Source organism: Cyclopterus lumpus, chromosome 15, assembly GCF_009769545.1.
Source record: "Cyclopterus lumpus isolate fCycLum1 chromosome 15, fCycLum1.pri, whole genome shotgun sequence".
Lineage (NCBI taxonomy): Eukaryota > Metazoa > Chordata > Actinopteri > Perciformes > Cyclopteridae > Cyclopterus > Cyclopterus lumpus.
The window spans coordinates 5,144,315-5,160,050 of record NC_046980.1 but is presented as its reverse complement, the minus strand read 5'-3'; the positions used below and the strand labels follow the sequence as shown (position 1 = coordinate 5,160,050).

Sequence of the window (15,736 nt, the reverse complement as noted above, 5' to 3'; positions counted from 1 at the left end):
AGCAAGGCACTGCTGGGAGTTGAACCCAGGATCTCCTGTTTACAAGACAGGCACTTTAACCAACTAAGCCACAGCGCCTCTGTAAATCCAAGGTTCAAACTATTGTAAGCTCTGTTGTTTTCCAAACCTACGAAACCATAAAGTTTAAGTCTGCAACTTCCTGAGCAATGCACTTTGACCAACTAAGCCACAGTGCCTCTGGAAATGCCTATTTCACACTATTGTAAGCTCTGTTCTTTTCCAAACCTACGAAACAATAAAGTTTAAGTCTCCAAATTCCTGAGGAAGGCACTGCTGGGAGTTGAACCCAGGATCTCCTGTTTACTAAACAGGCGCTTTAACCAACTAAGCCACAGTGCCTCTGTAAATGCCTATTTCACACTATTGTAAGCTCTGTTCTTTTCCAAAACTCCGAAACCATAAAATTGAAATCTCTAACTTCCTGAGCAAGGCACTGCTGGGAGTTGAACCCAGGATCTCCTGTTTACTAAACAGGCACTTTTCCAAAACTGCGAATCCATAAAATTGAAATCTCCAACTTCCTGAGCAAGGCACTGCTGGGAGTTGAACCCAGGATCTCCTGTTTACAAAACAGGCACTTTGACCAACTAAGCCACAGTGCCTCTGTAAATGCCCATTTCACACTATTGTGAGCTCTGTTTTTTTCCAAAACTCAGATTCCATAAAATTGAAATCTCCAACTTCCTGAGCAAGGCACTGCTGGGAGTTAAACCCAGGATCTCCTGTTTACAAGACAGGCACTTTAACCAACTAAGCCACAGCGCCTCTGTAAATCCAAGGTTCAAACTATTGTAAGCTCTGTTGTTTTCCAAACATACGAAACCATAAAGTTTAAGTCAGCAACTTCCTGAGCAATGCACTTTGACCAACTAAGCCACAGTGCCTCTGGAAATGCCTATTTCACACTATTGTAAGCTCTGTTCTTTTCCAAACCTACGAAACAATAAAGTTTAAGTCTCCAAATTCCTGAGGAAGGCACTGCTGGGAGTTGAACCCAGGATCTCCTGTTTACTAAACAGGCGCTTTAACCAACTAAGCCACAGTGCCTCTGTAAATGCCCATTTCACACTATTGTGAGCTCTGTTGTTTTCCAAAACTCCGAAACCATAAAATTGAAATCTCTAACTTCCTGAGCAAGGCACTGCTGGGAGTTGAACCCAGGATCTCCTGTTTACTAAACAGGCACTTTTCCAAAACTGCGAATCCATAAAATTGAAATCTCCAACTTCCTGAGCAAGGCACTGCTGGGAGTTGAACCCAGGATCTCCTGTTTACAAAACAGGCACTTTGACCAACTAAGCCACAGTGCCTCTGTAAATGCCCATTTCACACTATTGTGAGCTCTGTTTTTTTCCAAAACTCAGATTCCATAAAATTGAAATCTCCAACTTCCTGAGCAAGGCACTGCTGGGAGTTGAACCCAGGATCTCCTGTTTACAAGACAGGCACTTTAACCAACTAAGCCACAGCGCCTCTGTAAATCCAAGGTTCAAACTATTGTAAGCTCTGTTGTTTTCCAAACCTACGAAACCATAAAGTTTAAGTCTGCAACTTCCTGAGCAATGCACTTTGACCAACTAAGCCACAGTGCCTCTGGAAATGCCTATTTCACTCTATTGTAAGATCTGTTTTTTTCCAAACCTACGAAACAATAAAGTTTAAGTCTCCAACTTCCTGAGGAAGGCACTGCTGGGAGTTGAACCCAGGATCTCCTGTTTACTAAACAGGCACTTTAACCAACTAAGCCACAGCGCCGCTGTAAATGCCATGTTCACACTTTTGCAAGCTCTGTTGTTTTCCAAAACTCCGAAACCATAAAATTGAAGTCTCCAACTTCCTGAGCAAGGCACTGCTGGGAGTTGAACCCAGGATCTCCTGTTTACGAAACAGGCACTTTGACCAACTAAGCCACAGCGCCTCTGTAAATCCAAGGTTCAAACTATTGTAAGCTCTGTTGTTTTCCAAAACTACGAATCCATAAAATTCAAGTCCATAATTAAATGAAAGAGGCACTGCTGGGAGTTGAACCCAGGATCTCCTGTTTACTAAACAGGCACTTTTCCAAAACTGCGAATCCATAAAATTGAAATCTCCAACTTCGTGAGCAAGGCACTGCTGGGAGTTGAACCCAGGATCTCCTGTTTACGAAACAGGCACTTTTCCAAAACTGCGAATCCATAAAATTGAAATCTCCAACTTCCTGAGCAAGGCACTGCTGGGAGTTGAACCCAGGATCTCCTGTTTACGAAAAAGGCACTTTGACCAACTAAGACAAAGCGCCTCTGTAAATCCAAGGTTCAAACTATTGTAAGCTCTGTTGTTTTCCAAACCTACGAAACCATAAAGTTTAAGTCTGCAACTTCCTGAGCAATGCACTTTGACCAACTAAGCCACAGTGCCTCTGGAAATGCCTATTTCACACTATTGTAAGCTCTGTTCTTTTCCAAACCTACGAAACAATAAAGTTTAAGTCTCTAACTTCCTGAGCAAGGCACTGCTGGGAGTTGAACCCAGGATCTCCTGTTTACTAAACAGGCGCTTTAACCAACTAAGCCACAGCGCCGCTGTAAATGCAATGTTCACACTATTGCAAGCTCTGTTGTTTTCCAAAACTCTGAAACCATAAAATTGAAATCTCTAACTTCCTGACCAAGGCACTGCTGGGAGTTGAACCCAGGATCTCCTGTTTACTAAACAGGCACTTTTCCCAAACTGCGAATCCATAAAATTGAAATCTCCAACTTCGTGAGCAAGGCACTGCTGGGAGTTGAACCCAGGATCTCCTGTTTACGAAACAGGCACTTTTCCAAAACTGCGAATCCATAAAATTGAAATCTCCAACTTCCTGAGCAAGGCACTGCTGGGAGTTGAACCCAGGATCTCCTGTTTACGAAACAGGCACTTTGACCAACTAAGACACAGCGCCTCTGTAAATCCAAGGTTCAAACTATTGCAAGCTCTGTTGTTTTCCAAAACTCCGAAACCATAAAATTGAAATCTCTAACTTCCTGACCAAGGCACTGCTGGGAGTTGAACCCAGGATCTCCTGTTTACTAAACAGGCACTTTTCCAAAACTGCGAATTTATAAAATTGAAATCTCCAACTTCCTGAGCAAGGCACTGCTGGGAGTTGAACCCAGGATCTCCTGTTTACTAAACAGGCGCTTTAACCAAATAAGCCACAGCGCCGCTGTAAATGCCATGTTCACACTATTGCAAGCTCTGTTGTTTTCCAAAACTACGAATCCATAAAATTCAAGTCCATAATTAAATGAAAGAGGCACTGCTGGGAGTTGAACCCAGGATCTCCTGTTTACTAAACAGGCACTTTTCCAAAACTGCGAATCCATAAAATTGAAATCTCCAACTTCGTGAGCAAGGCACTGCTGGGAGTTGAACCCAGGATCTCCTGTTTACGAAACAGGCACTTTGACCAACTAAGCCACAGTGCCTCTGGAAATGCCTATTTCACACTATTGTAAGCTCTGTTCTTTTCCAAACATACGAAACAATAAAGTTTAAGTCTCCAACTTACTGAGGAAGGCACTGCTGGGAGTTGAACCCAGGATCTCCTGTTTACTAAACAGGCACTTTTCCAAAACTGCGAATCCACAAAATTGAAATCTCCAACTTCCTTAGCAAGGCACTGCTGGGAGTTGAACCCAGGATCTCCTGTTTACTAAACAGGCGCTTTAACCAACTAAGCCACAGTGCCTCTGTAAATGCCCATTTCACACTATTGTGAGCTCTGTTGTTTTCCAAAACTCCGAAACCATAAAATTGAAATCTCTAACTTCCTGAGCAAGGCACTGCTGGGAGTTGAACCCAGGATCTCCTGTTTACTAAACAGGCACTTTTCCAAAACTGCGAATCCATAAAATTGAAATCTCCAACTTCCTGAGCAAGGCACTGCTGGGAGTTGAACCCAGGATCTCCTGTTTACAAAACAGGCACTTTGACCAACTAAGCCACAGTGCCTCTGTAAATGCCCATTTCACACTATTGTGAGCTCTGTTTTTTTCCAAAACTCAGATTCCATAAAATTGAAATCTCCAACTTCCTGAGCAAGGCACTGCTGGGAGTTAAACCCAGGATCTCCTGTTTACAAGACAGGCACTTTAACCAACTAAGCCACAGCGCCTCTGTAAATCCAAGGTTCAAACTATTGTAAGCTCTGTTGTTTTCCAAACCTACGAAACCATAAAGTTTAAGTCTGCAACTTCCTGAGCAATGCACTTTGACCAACTAAGCCACAGTGCCTCTGGAAATGCCTATTTCACTCTATTGTAAGATCTGTTTTTTTCCAAACCTACGAAACAATAAAGTTTAAGTCTCCAACTTCCTGAGGAAGGCACTGCTGGGAGTTGAACCCAGGATCTCCTGTTTACTAAACAGGCACTTTAACCAACTAAGCCACAGCGCCGCTGTAAATGCCATGTTCACACTTTTGCAAGCTCTGTTGTTTTCCAAAACTCCGAAACCATAAAATTGAAGTCTCCAACTTCCTGAGCAAGGCACTGCTGGGAGTTGAACCCAGGATCTCCTGTTTACAAGACAGGCACTTTAACCAACTAAGCCACAGCGCCTCTGTAAATCCAAGGTTCAAACTATTGTAAGCTCTGTTGTTTTCCAAAACTACGAATCCATAAAATTCAAGTCCATAATTAAATGAAAGAGGCACTGCTGGGAGTTGAACCCAGGATCTCCTGTTTACTAAACAGGCACTTTTCCAAAACTGCGAATCCATAAAATTGAAATCTCCAACTTCGTGAGCAAGGCACTGCTGGGAGTTGAACCCAGGATCTCCTGTTTACGAAACAGGCACTTTTCCAAAACTGCGAATCCATAAAATTGAAATCTCCAACTTCCTGAGCAAGGCACTGCTGGGAGTTGAACCCAGGATCTCCTGTTTACGAAAAAGGCACTTTGACCAACTAAGACAAAGCGCCTCTGTAAATCCAAGGTTCAAACTATTGTAAGCTCTGTTGTTTTCCAAACCTACGAAACCATAAAGTTTAAGTCTGCAACTTCCTGAGCAATGCACTTTGACCAACTAAGCCACAGTGCCTCTGGAAATGCCTATTTCACACTATTGTAAGCTCTGTTCTTTTCCAAACCTACGAAACAATAAAGTTTAAGTCTCTAACTTCCTGAGCAAGGCACTGCTGGGAGTTGAACCCAGGATCTCCTGTTTACTAAACAGGCGCTTTAACCAACTAAGCCACAGCGCCGCTGTAAATGCAATGTTCACACTATTGCAAGCTCTGTTGTTTTCCAAAACTCTGAAACCATAAAATTGAAATCTCTAACTTCCTGACCAAGGCACTGCTGGGAGTTGAACCCAGGATCTCCTGTTTACTAAACAGGCACTTTTCCCAAACTGCGAATCCATAAAATTGAAATCTCCAACTTCGTGAGCAAGGCACTGCTGGGAGTTGAACCCAGGATCTCCTGTTTACGAAACAGGCACTTTTCCAAAACTGCGAATCCATAAAATTGAAATCTCCAACTTCCTGAGCAAGGCACTGCTGGGAGTTGAACCCAGGATCTCCTGTTTACGAAACAGGCACTTTGACCAACTAAGACACAGCGCCTCTGTAAATCCAAGGTTCAAACTATTGCAAGCTCTGTTGTTTTCCAAAACTCCGAAACCATAAAATTGAAATCTCTAACTTCCTGACCAAGGCACTGCTGGGAGTTGAACCCAGGATCTCCTGTTTACTAAACAGGCACTTTTCCAAAACTGCGAATTTATAAAATTGAAATCTCCAACTTCCTGAGCAAGGCACTGCTGGGAGTTGAACCCAGGATCTCCTGTTTACTAAACAGGCGCTTTAACCAAATAAGCCACAGCGCCGCTGTAAATGCCATGTTCACACTATTGCAAGCTCTGTTGTTTTCCAAAACTCTGAAACCATAAAATTGAAATCTCTAACTTCCTGACCAAGGCACTGCTGGGAGTTGAACCCAGGATCTCCTGTTTACGAAACAGGCACTTTTCCAAAACTGCGAATCCATAAAATTGAAATCTCCAACTTCCTGAGCAAGGCACTGCTGGGAGTTGAACCCAGGATCTCCTGTTTACGAAACAGGCACTTTGACCAACTAAGACACAGCGCCTCTGTAAATCCAAGGTTCAAACTATTGTAAGCTCTGTTGTTTTCCAAACCTACGAAACCATAAAGTTTAAGTCTGCAACTTCCTGAGCAATGCACTTTGACCAACTAAGCCACAGTGCCTCTGTAAATGCCCATTTCACACTATTGTGAGCTCTGTTGATTTCCAAAACTCCGAAACCATAAAATTGAAATCTCTAACTTCCTGAGCAAGGCACTGCTGGGAGTTGAACCCAGAATCTCCTGTTTACTAAACAGGCACTTTTCCAAAACTGCAAATCCATAAAATTGAAATCTCCAACTTCTTGAGCAAAGGCACTGCTGGGAGTTGAACCCAGGAACTCCTGTTTACTAAACAGGCACTTTAACCAACTAAGCCACAGCACCGCTGTAAATGCCATGTTCACACTATTGCAAGCTCTGTTGTTTTCCAAAAATACGAAACCATAAAATTCAAGTCCATAATTACATGAAAGAGGCACTGCTGGGAGTTGAACCCAGGATCTCCTGTTTACGAAACAGGCACTTTGACCAACTAAGCCACAGTGCCTCTGTAAATGCCCATTTCACACTATTGTGAGCTCTGTTTTTTTCCAAAACTCTGAATCTATAAAATTGAAATCTCCAACTTACTGAGCAAGGCACTGCTGGGAGTTGAACCCAGGATCTCCTGTTTACAAGACAGGCACTTTAACCAACTAAGCCACAGCGCCTCTGTAAATCCAAGGTTCAAACTATTGTAAGCTCTGTTGTTTTCCAAACCTACGAAACCATAAAGTTTAAGTCTGCAACTTCCTGAGCAATGCACTTTGACCAACTAAGCCACAGTGCCTCTGGAAATGCCTATTTCACACTATTGTAAGCTCTGTTCTTTTCCAAACCTACGAAACAATAAAGTTTAAGTCTCCAAATTCCTGAGGAAGGCACTGCTGGGAGTTGAACCCAGGATCTCCTGTTTACTAAACAGGCGCTTTAACCAACTAAGCCACAGTGCCTCTGTAAATGCCCATTTCACACTATTGTGAGCTCTGTTGTTTTCCAAAACTCCGAAACCATAAAATTGAAATCTCTAACTTCCTGAGCAAGGCACTGCTGGGAGTTGAACCCAGGATCTCCTGTTTACTAAACAGGCACTTTTCCAAAACTGCGAATCCATAAAATTGAAATCTCCAACTTCCTGAGCAAGGCACTGCTGGGAGTTGAACCCAGGATCTCCTGTTTACAAAACAGGCACTTTGACCAACTAAGCCACAGTGCCTCTGTAAATGCCCATTTCACACTATTGTGAGCTCTGTTTTTTTCCAAAACTCAGATTCCATAAAATTGAAATCTCCAACTTCCTGAGCAAGGCACTGCTGGGAGTTAAACCCAGGATCTCCTGTTTACAAGACAGGCACTTTAACCAACTAAGCCACAGCGCCTCTGTAAATCCAAGGTTCAAACTATTGTAAGCTCTGTTGTTTTCCAAACCTACGAAACCATAAAGTTTAAGTCTGCAACTTCCTGAGCAATGCACTTTGACCAACTAAGCCACAGTGCCTCTGGAAATGCCTATTTCACTCTATTGTAAGATCTGTTTTTTTTCCAAACCTACGAAACAATAAAGTTTAAGTCTCCAACTTCCTGAGGAAGGCACTGCTGGGAGTTGAACCCAGGATCTCCTGTTTACTAAACAGGCACTTTAACCAACTAAGCCACAGCGCCGCTGTAAATGCCATGTTCACACTTTTGCAAGCTCTGTTGTTTTCCAAAACTCCGAAACCATAAAATTGAAGTCTCCAACTTCCTGAGCAAGGCACTGCTGGGAGTTGAACCCAGGATCTCCTGTTTACAAGACAAGCACTTTAACCAACTAAGCCACAGCGCCTCTGTAAATCCAAGGTTCAAACTATTGTAAGCTCTGTTGTTTTCCAAAACTACGAATCCATAAAATTCAAGTCCATAATTAAATGAAAGAGGCACTGCTGGGAGTTGAACCCAGGATCTCCTGTTTACTAAACAGGCACTTTTCCAAAACTGCGAATCCATAAAATTGAAATCTCCAACTTCGTGAGCAAGGCACTGCTGGGAGTTGAACCCAGGATCTCCTGTTTACGAAACAGGCACTTTTCCAAAACTGCGAATCCATAAAATTGAAATCTCCAACTTCCTGAGCAAGGCACTGCTGGGAGTTGAACCCAGGATCTCCTGTTTACGAAAAAGGCACTTTGACCAACTAAGACACAGCGCCTCTGTAAATCCAAGGTTCAAACTATTGTAAGCTCTGTTGTTTTCCAAACCTACGAAACCATAAAGTTTAAGTCTGCAACTTCCTGAGCAATGCACTTTGACCAACTAAGCCACAGTGCCTCTGGAAATGCCTATTTCACACTATTGTAAGCTCTGTTCTTTTCCAAACCTACGAAACAATAAAGTTTAAGTCTCTAACTTCCTGAGCAAGGCACTGCTGGGAGTTGAACCCAGGATCTCCTGTTTACTAAACAGGCGCTTTAACCAACTAAGCCACAGCGCCGCTGTAAATGCAATGTTCACACTATTGCAAGCTCTGTTGTTTTCCAAAACTCTGAAACCATAAAATTGAAATCTCTAACTTCCTGACCAAGGCACTGCTGGGAGTTGAACCCAGGATCTCCTGTTTACTAAACAGGCACTTTTCCAAAACTGCGAATCCATAAAATTGAAATCTCCAACTTCGTGAGCAAGGCACTGCTGGGAGTTGAACCCAGGATCTCCTGTTTACGAAACAGGCACTTTTCCAAAACTGCGAATCCATAAAATTGAAATCTCCAACTTCCTGAGCAAGGCACTGCTGGGAGTTGAACCCAGGATCTCCTGTTTACGAAACAGGCACTTTGACCAACTAAGACACAGCGCCTCTGTAAATCCAAGGTTCAAACTATTGCAAGCTCTGTTGTTTTCCAAAACTCCGAAACCATAAAATTGAAATCTCTAACTTCCTGACCAAGGCACTGCTGGGAGTTGAACCCAGGATCTCCTGTTTACTAAACAGGCACTTTTCCAAAACTGCGAATTTATAAAATTGAAATCTCCAACTTCCTGAGCAAGGCACTGCTGGGAGTTGAACCCAGGATCTCCTGTTTACTAAACAGGCGCTTTAACCAAATAAGCCACAGCGCCGCTGTAAATGCCATGTTCACACTATTGCAAGCTCTGTTGTTTTCCAAAACTCTGAAACCATAAAATTGAAATCTCTAACTTCCTGACCAAGGCACTGCTGGGAGTTGAACCCAGGATCTCCTGTTTACGAAACAGGCACTTTTCCAAAAATGCGAATCCATAAAATTGAAATCTCCAACTTCCTGAGCAAGGCACTGCTGGGAGTTGAACCCAGGATCTCCTGTTTACTAAACAGGCACTTTGACCAACTAAGACACAGCGCCTCTGTAAATCCAAGGTTCAAACTATTGTAAGCTCTGTTGTTTTCCAAACCTACGAAACCATAAAGTTTAAGTCTGCAACTTCCTGAGCAATGCACTTTGACCAACTAAGCCACAGTGCCTCTTTAAATGCCCATTTCACACTATTGTGAGCTCTGTTTTTTTTTCCAAAACTCCGAATACATAAAATTGAAATCTCCAACTTCCTGAGCAAGGCACTGCTGGGAGTTGAACCCAGGATCTCCTGTTTACGAAACAGGCACTTTGACCAACTAAGACACAGCGCCTCTGTAAATCCAAGGTTCAAACTATTGTAAGCTCTGTTGTTTTCCAAAACTCCGAAAACATAAAATTGAAATCTCTAACTTCCTGACCAAGGCACTGCTGGGAGTTGAACCCAGGATCTCCTGTTTACTAAACAGGCACTTTTCCAAAACTGCGAATTTATAAAATTGAAATCTCCAACTTCCTGAGCAAGGCACTGCTGGGAGTTGAACCCAGGATCTCCTGTTTACTAAACAGGCGCTTTAACCAAATAAGCCACAGCGCCGCTGTAAATGCCATGTTCACACTATTGCAAGCTCTGTTGTTTTCCAAAACTCTGAAACCATAAAATTGAAATCTCTAACTTCCTGACCAAGGCACTGCTGGGAGTTGAACCCAGGATCTCCTGTTTACGAAACAGGCACTTTTCCAAAACTGCGAATCCATAAAATTGAAATCTCCAACTTCCTGAGCAAGGCACTGCTGGGAGTTGAACCCAGGATCTCCTGTTTACGAAACAGGCACTTTGACCAACTAAGCCACAGCGCCTCTGTAAATCCAAGGTTCAAACTATTGTAAGCTCTGTTGTTTTCCAAACCTACGAAACCATAAAGTTTAAGTCTGCAACTTCCTGAGCAATGCACTTTGACCAACTAAGCCACAGTGCCTCTGTAAATGCCCATTTCACACTATTGTGAGCTCTGTTGATTTCCAAAACTCCGAAACCATAAAATTGAAATCTCTAACTTCCTGAGCAAGGCACTGCTGGGAGTTGAACCCAGAATCTCCTGTTTACTAAACAGGCACTTTTCCAAAACTGCAAATCCATAAAATTGAAATCTCCAACTTCTTGAGCAAAGGCACTGCTGGGAGTTGAACCCAGGAACTCCTGTTTACTAAACAGGCACTTTAACCAACTAAGCCACAGCACCGCTGTAAATGCCATGTTCACACTATTGCAAGCTCTGTTGTTTTCCAAAAATACGAAACCATAAAATTCAAGACCATAATTACATGAAAGAGGCACTGCTGGGAGTTGAACCCAGGATCTCCTGTTTACTAAACAGGCACTTTGACCAACTAAGCCACAGTGCCTCTGTAAATGCCCATTTCACACTATTGTAAGATCTGTTTTTTTCCAAACCTACGAAACAATAAAGTTTAAGTCTCCAACTTCCTGAGGAAGGCACTGCTGGGAGTTGAACCCAGGATCTCCTGTTTACTAAACAGGCACTTTAACCAACTAAGCCACAGCGCCGCTGTAAATGCCATGTTCACACTTTTGCAAGCTCTGTTGTTTTCCAAAACTCCGAAACCATAAAATTGAAGTCTCCAACTTCCTGAGCAAGGCACTGCTGGGAGTTGAACCCAGGATCTCCTGTTTACAAGACAGGCACTTTAACCAACTAAGCCACAGCGCCTCTGTAAATCCAAGGTTCAAACTATTGTAAGCTCTGTTGTTTTCCAAAACTACGAATCCATAAAATTCAAGTCCATAATTAAATGAAAGAGGCACTGCTGGGAGTTGAACCCAGGATCTCCTGTTTACTAAACAGGCACTTTTCCAAAACTGCGAATCCATAAAATTGAAATCTCCAACTTCGTGAGCAAGGCACTGCTGGGAGTTGAACCCAGGATCTCCTGTTTACGAAACAGGCACTTTTCCAAAACTGCGAATCCATAAAATTGAAATCTCCAACTTCCTGAGCAAGGCACTGCTGGGAGTTGAACCCAGGATCTCCTGTTTACGAAAAAGGCACTTTGACCAACTAAGACACAGCGCCTCTGTAAATCCAAGGTTCAAACTATTGTAAGCTCTGTTAGTTTTCCAAACCTACGAAACCATAAAGTTTAAGTCTGCAACTTCCTGAGCAATGCACTTTGACCAACTAAGCCACAGTGCCTCTGGAAATGCCTATTTCACACTATTGTAAGCTCTGTTCTTTTCCAAACCTACGAAACAATAAAGTTTAAGTCTCTAACTTCCTGAGCAAGGCACTGCTGGGAGTTGAACCCAGGATCTCCTGTTTACTAAACAGGCGCTTTAACCAACTAAGCCACAGCGCCGCTGTAAATGCAATGTTCACACTATTGCAAGCTCTGTTGTTTTCCAAAACTCTGAAACCATAAAATTGAAATCTCTAACTTCCTGACCAAGGCACTGCTGGGAGTTGAACCCAGGATCTCCTGTTTACTAAACAGGCACTTTTCCAAAACTGCGAATCCATAAAATTGAAATCTCCAACTTCGTGAGCAAGGCACTGCTGGGAGTTGAACCCAGGATCTCCTGTTTACGAAACAGGCACTTTTCCAAAACTGCGAATCCATAAAATTGAAATCTCCAACTTCCTGAGCAAGGCACTGCTGGGAGTTGAACCCAGGATCTCCTGTTTACGAAACAGGCACTTTGACCAACTAAGACACAGCGCCTCTGTAAATCCAAGGTTCAAACTATTGCAAGCTCTGTTGTTTTCCAAAACTCCGAAACCATAAAATTGAAATCTCTAACTTCCTGACCAAGGCACTGCTGGGAGTTGAACCCAGGATCTCCTGTTTACTAAACAGGCACTTTTCCAAAACTGCGAATTTATAAAATTGAAATCTCCAACTTCCTGAGCAAGGCACTGCTGGGAGTTGAACCCAGGATCTCCTGTTTACTAAACAGGCGCTTTAACCAAATAAGCCACAGCGCCGCTGTAAATGCCATGTTCACACTATTGCAAGCTCTGTTGTTTTCCAAAACTCTGAAACCATAAAATTGAAATCTCTAACTTCCTGACCAAGGCACTGCTGGGAGTTGAACCCAGGATCTCCTGTTTACGAAACAGGCACTTTTCCAAAACTGCGAATCCATAAAATTGAAATCTCCAACTTCCTGAGCAAGGCACTGCTGGGAGTTGAACCCAGGATCTCCTGTTTACGAAACAGGCACTTTGACCAACTAAGACACAGCGCCTCTGTAAATCCAAGGTTCAAACTATTGTAAGCTCTGTTGTTTTCCAAACCTACGAAACCATAAAGTTTAAGTCTGCAACTTCCTGAGCAATGCACTTTGACCAACTAAGCCACAGTGCCTCTTTAAATGCCCATTTCACACTATTGTGAGCTCTGTTTTTTTTCCAAAACTCCGAATACATAAAATTGAAATCTCCAACTTCCTGAGCAAGGCACTGCTGGGAGTTGAACCCAGGATCTCCTGTTTACGAAACAGGCACTTTGACCAACTAAGACACAGCGCCTCTGTAAATCCAAGGTTCAAACTATTGCAAGCTCTGTTGTTTTCCAAAACTCCGAAACCATAAAATTGAAATCTCTAACTTCCTGACCAAGGCACTGCTGGGAGTTGAACCCAGGATCTCCTGTTTACTAAACAGGCACTTTTCCAAAACTGCGAATTTATAAAATTGAAATCTCCAACTTCCTGAGCAAGGCACTGCTGGGAGTTGAACCCAGGATCTCCTGTTTACTAAACAGGCGCTTTAACCAAATAAGCCACAGCGCCGCTGTAAATGCCATGTTCACACTATTGCAAGCTCTGTTGTTTTCCAAAACTCTGAAACCATAAAATTGAAATCTCTAACTTCCTGACCAAGGCACTGCTGGGAGTTGAACCCAGGATCTCCTGTTTACGAAACAGGCACTTTTCCAAAACTGCGAATCCATAAAATTGAAATCTCCAACTTCCTGAGCAAGGCACTGCTGGGAGTTGAACCCAGGATCTCCTGTTTACGAAACAGGCACTTTGACCAACTAAGACACAGCGCCTCTGTAAATCCAAGGTTCAAACTATTGTAAGCTCTGTTGTTTTCCAAACCTACGAAACCATAAAGTTTAAGTCTGCAACTTCCTGAGCAATGCACTTTGACCAACTAAGCCACAGTGCCTCTGTAAATGCCCATTTCACACTATTGTGAGCTCTGTTGTTTTCCAAAACTCCGAAACCATAAAATTGAAATCTCTAACTTCCTGAGCAAGGCACTGCTGGGAGTTGAACCCAGAATCTCCTGTTTACTAAACAGGCACTTTTCCAAAACTGCAAATCCATAAAATTGAAATCTCCAACTTCTTGAGCAAAGGCACTGCTGGGAGTTGAACCCAGGAACTCCTGTTTACTAAACAGGCACTTTAACCAACTAAGCCACAGCACCGCTGTAAATGCCATGTTCACACTATTGCAATCTCTGTTGTTTTCCAAAACTACGAAACCATAAAATTCAAGTCCATAATTACATGAAAGAGGCACTGCTGGGAGTTGAACCCAGGATCTCCTGTTTACTAAACAGGCACTTTGACCAACTAAGCCACAGTGCCTCTGTAAATGCCCATTTCACACTATTGTAAGATCTGTTTTTTTCCAAACCTACGAAACAATAAAGTTTAAGTCTCCAACTTCCTGAGGAAGGCACTGCTGGGAGTTGAACCCAGGATCTCCTGTTTACTAAACAGGCACTTTAACCAACTAAGCCACAGCACTGCTGAAAATGCCATGTTCACACTTTTGCAAGCTCTGTTGTTTTCCAAAACTCCGAAACCATAAAATTGAAGTCTCCAACTTCCTGAGCAAGGCACTGCTGGGAGTTGAACCCAGGATCTCCTGTTTACAAGACAGGCACTTTAACCAACTAAGCCACAGCGCCTCTGTAAATCCAAGGTTCAAACTATTGTAAGCTCTGTTGTTTTCCAAAACTACGAATCCATAAAATTCAAGTCCATAATTAAATGAAAGAGGCACTGCTGGGAGTTGAACCCAGGATCTCCTGTTTACTAAACAGGCACTTTTCCAAAACTGCGAATCCATAAAATTGAAATCTCCAACTTCGTGAGCAAGGCACTGCTGGGAGTTGAACCCAGGATCTCCTGTTTACGAAACAGGCACTTTTCCAAAACTGCGAATCCATAAAATTGAAATCTCCAACTTCCTGAGCAAGGCACTGCTGGGAGTTGAACCCAGGATCTCCTGTTTACGAAAAAGGCACTTTGACCAACTAAGACACAGCGCCTCTGTAAATCCAAGGTTCAAACTATTGTAAGCTCTGTTATTTTCCAAACCTACGAAACCATAAAGTTTAAGTCTGCAACTTCCTGAGCAATGCACTTTGACCAACTAAGCCACAGTGCCTCTGGAAATGCCTATTTCACACTATTGTAAGCTCTGTTCTTTTCCAAACCTACGAAACAATAAAGTTTAAGTCTCTAACTTCCTGAGCAAGGCACTGCTGGGAGTTGAACCCAGGATCTCCTGTTTACTAAACAGGCGCTTTAACCAACTAAGCCACAGCGCCGCTGTAAATGCAATGTTCACACTATTGCAAGCTCTGTTGTTTTCCAAAACTCTGAAACCATAAAATTGAAATCTCTAACTTCCTGACCAAGGCACTGCTGGGAGTTGAACCCAGGATCTCCTGTTTACTAAACAGGCACTTTTCCAAAACTGCGAATCCATAAAATTGAAATCTCCAACTTCGTGAGCAAGGCACTGCTGGGAGTTGAACCCAGGATCTCCTGTTTACGAAACAGGCACTTTTCCAAAACTGCGAATCCATAAAATTGAAATCTCCAACTTCCTGAGCAAGGCACTGCTGGGAGTTGAACCCAGGATCTCCTGTTTACGAAACAGGCACTTTGACCAACTAAGACACAGCGCCTCTGTAAATCCAAGGTTCAAACTATTGCAAGCTCTGTTGTTTTCCAAAACTCCGAAACTATAAAATTGAAATCTCTAACTTCCTGACCAAGGCACTGCTGGGAGTTGAACCCAGGATCTCCTGTTTACTAAACAGGCACTTTTCCAAAACTGCGAATTTATAAAATTGAAATCTCCAACTTCCTGAGCAAGGCACTGCTGGGAGTTGAACCCAGGATCTCCTGTTTACTAAACAGGCGCTTTAACCAAATAAGCCACAGCGCCGCTGTAAATGCCATGTTCACACTATTGCA

At 42.9% G+C, this 15,736-nt stretch overlaps 21 non-coding genes across 21 annotated transcripts; all 21 read right to left on the bottom strand.

Moving 5' to 3' along the window:
• Positions 1-4: 4 nt before the first annotated feature.
• Positions 5-78, bottom strand: trnat-ugu. Its single transcript has one exon. It is a non-coding gene; the product is annotated as a tRNA-Thr (tRNA).
• Positions 79-286: 208 nt separating this feature from the next.
• On the bottom strand, positions 287-360 carry trnat-agu. Its single transcript has one exon. It is a non-coding gene; the product is annotated as a tRNA-Thr (tRNA).
• Positions 361-549: 189 nt separating this feature from the next.
• Positions 550-623, bottom strand: trnat-ugu. Its single transcript has one exon. It is a non-coding gene; the product is annotated as a tRNA-Thr (tRNA).
• Positions 624-994: 371 nt separating this feature from the next.
• On the bottom strand, positions 995-1,068 carry trnat-agu. Its single transcript has one exon. It is a non-coding gene; the product is annotated as a tRNA-Thr (tRNA).
• Positions 1,069-1,257: 189 nt separating this feature from the next.
• Positions 1,258-1,331, bottom strand: trnat-ugu. Its single transcript has one exon. It is a non-coding gene; the product is annotated as a tRNA-Thr (tRNA).
• Positions 1,332-1,420: 89 nt separating this feature from the next.
• Positions 1,421-1,494, bottom strand: trnat-ugu. Its single transcript has one exon. It is a non-coding gene; the product is annotated as a tRNA-Thr (tRNA).
• Positions 1,495-2,510: 1,016 nt separating this feature from the next.
• On the bottom strand, positions 2,511-2,584 carry trnat-agu. Its single transcript has one exon. It is a non-coding gene; the product is annotated as a tRNA-Thr (tRNA).
• An 815-nt stretch (positions 2,585-3,399) lies between these two features.
• On the bottom strand, positions 3,400-3,473 carry trnat-cgu. Its single transcript has one exon. It is a non-coding gene; the product is annotated as a tRNA-Thr (tRNA).
• A 189-nt stretch (positions 3,474-3,662) lies between these two features.
• Positions 3,663-3,736, bottom strand: trnat-agu. Its single transcript has one exon. It is a non-coding gene; the product is annotated as a tRNA-Thr (tRNA).
• A 189-nt stretch (positions 3,737-3,925) lies between these two features.
• On the bottom strand, positions 3,926-3,999 carry trnat-ugu. Its single transcript has one exon. It is a non-coding gene; the product is annotated as a tRNA-Thr (tRNA).
• A 534-nt stretch (positions 4,000-4,533) lies between these two features.
• Positions 4,534-4,607, bottom strand: trnat-ugu. Its single transcript has one exon. It is a non-coding gene; the product is annotated as a tRNA-Thr (tRNA).
• Positions 4,608-5,178: 571 nt separating this feature from the next.
• On the bottom strand, positions 5,179-5,252 carry trnat-agu. The gene has a single exon. It is a non-coding gene; the product is annotated as a tRNA-Thr (tRNA).
• Positions 5,253-6,613: 1,361 nt separating this feature from the next.
• On the bottom strand, positions 6,614-6,687 carry trnat-cgu. Its single transcript has one exon. It is a non-coding gene; the product is annotated as a tRNA-Thr (tRNA).
• An 89-nt stretch (positions 6,688-6,776) lies between these two features.
• Positions 6,777-6,850, bottom strand: trnat-ugu. The gene has a single exon. It is a non-coding gene; the product is annotated as a tRNA-Thr (tRNA).
• Positions 6,851-7,058: 208 nt separating this feature from the next.
• Positions 7,059-7,132, bottom strand: trnat-agu. Its single transcript has one exon. It is a non-coding gene; the product is annotated as a tRNA-Thr (tRNA).
• Positions 7,133-7,321: 189 nt separating this feature from the next.
• Positions 7,322-7,395, bottom strand: trnat-ugu. Its single transcript has one exon. It is a non-coding gene; the product is annotated as a tRNA-Thr (tRNA).
• Positions 7,396-7,930: 535 nt separating this feature from the next.
• trnat-ugu lies at positions 7,931-8,004 on the bottom strand. Its single transcript has one exon. It is a non-coding gene; the product is annotated as a tRNA-Thr (tRNA).
• A 571-nt stretch (positions 8,005-8,575) lies between these two features.
• On the bottom strand, positions 8,576-8,649 carry trnat-agu. The gene has a single exon. It is a non-coding gene; the product is annotated as a tRNA-Thr (tRNA).
• Positions 8,650-11,146: 2,497 nt separating this feature from the next.
• trnat-ugu lies at positions 11,147-11,220 on the bottom strand. Its single transcript has one exon. It is a non-coding gene; the product is annotated as a tRNA-Thr (tRNA).
• Positions 11,221-11,792: 572 nt separating this feature from the next.
• On the bottom strand, positions 11,793-11,866 carry trnat-agu. The gene has a single exon. It is a non-coding gene; the product is annotated as a tRNA-Thr (tRNA).
• Positions 11,867-14,362: 2,496 nt separating this feature from the next.
• trnat-ugu lies at positions 14,363-14,436 on the bottom strand. Its single transcript has one exon. It is a non-coding gene; the product is annotated as a tRNA-Thr (tRNA).
• Between the last annotated feature and the right edge of the window lie 1,300 nt (positions 14,437-15,736).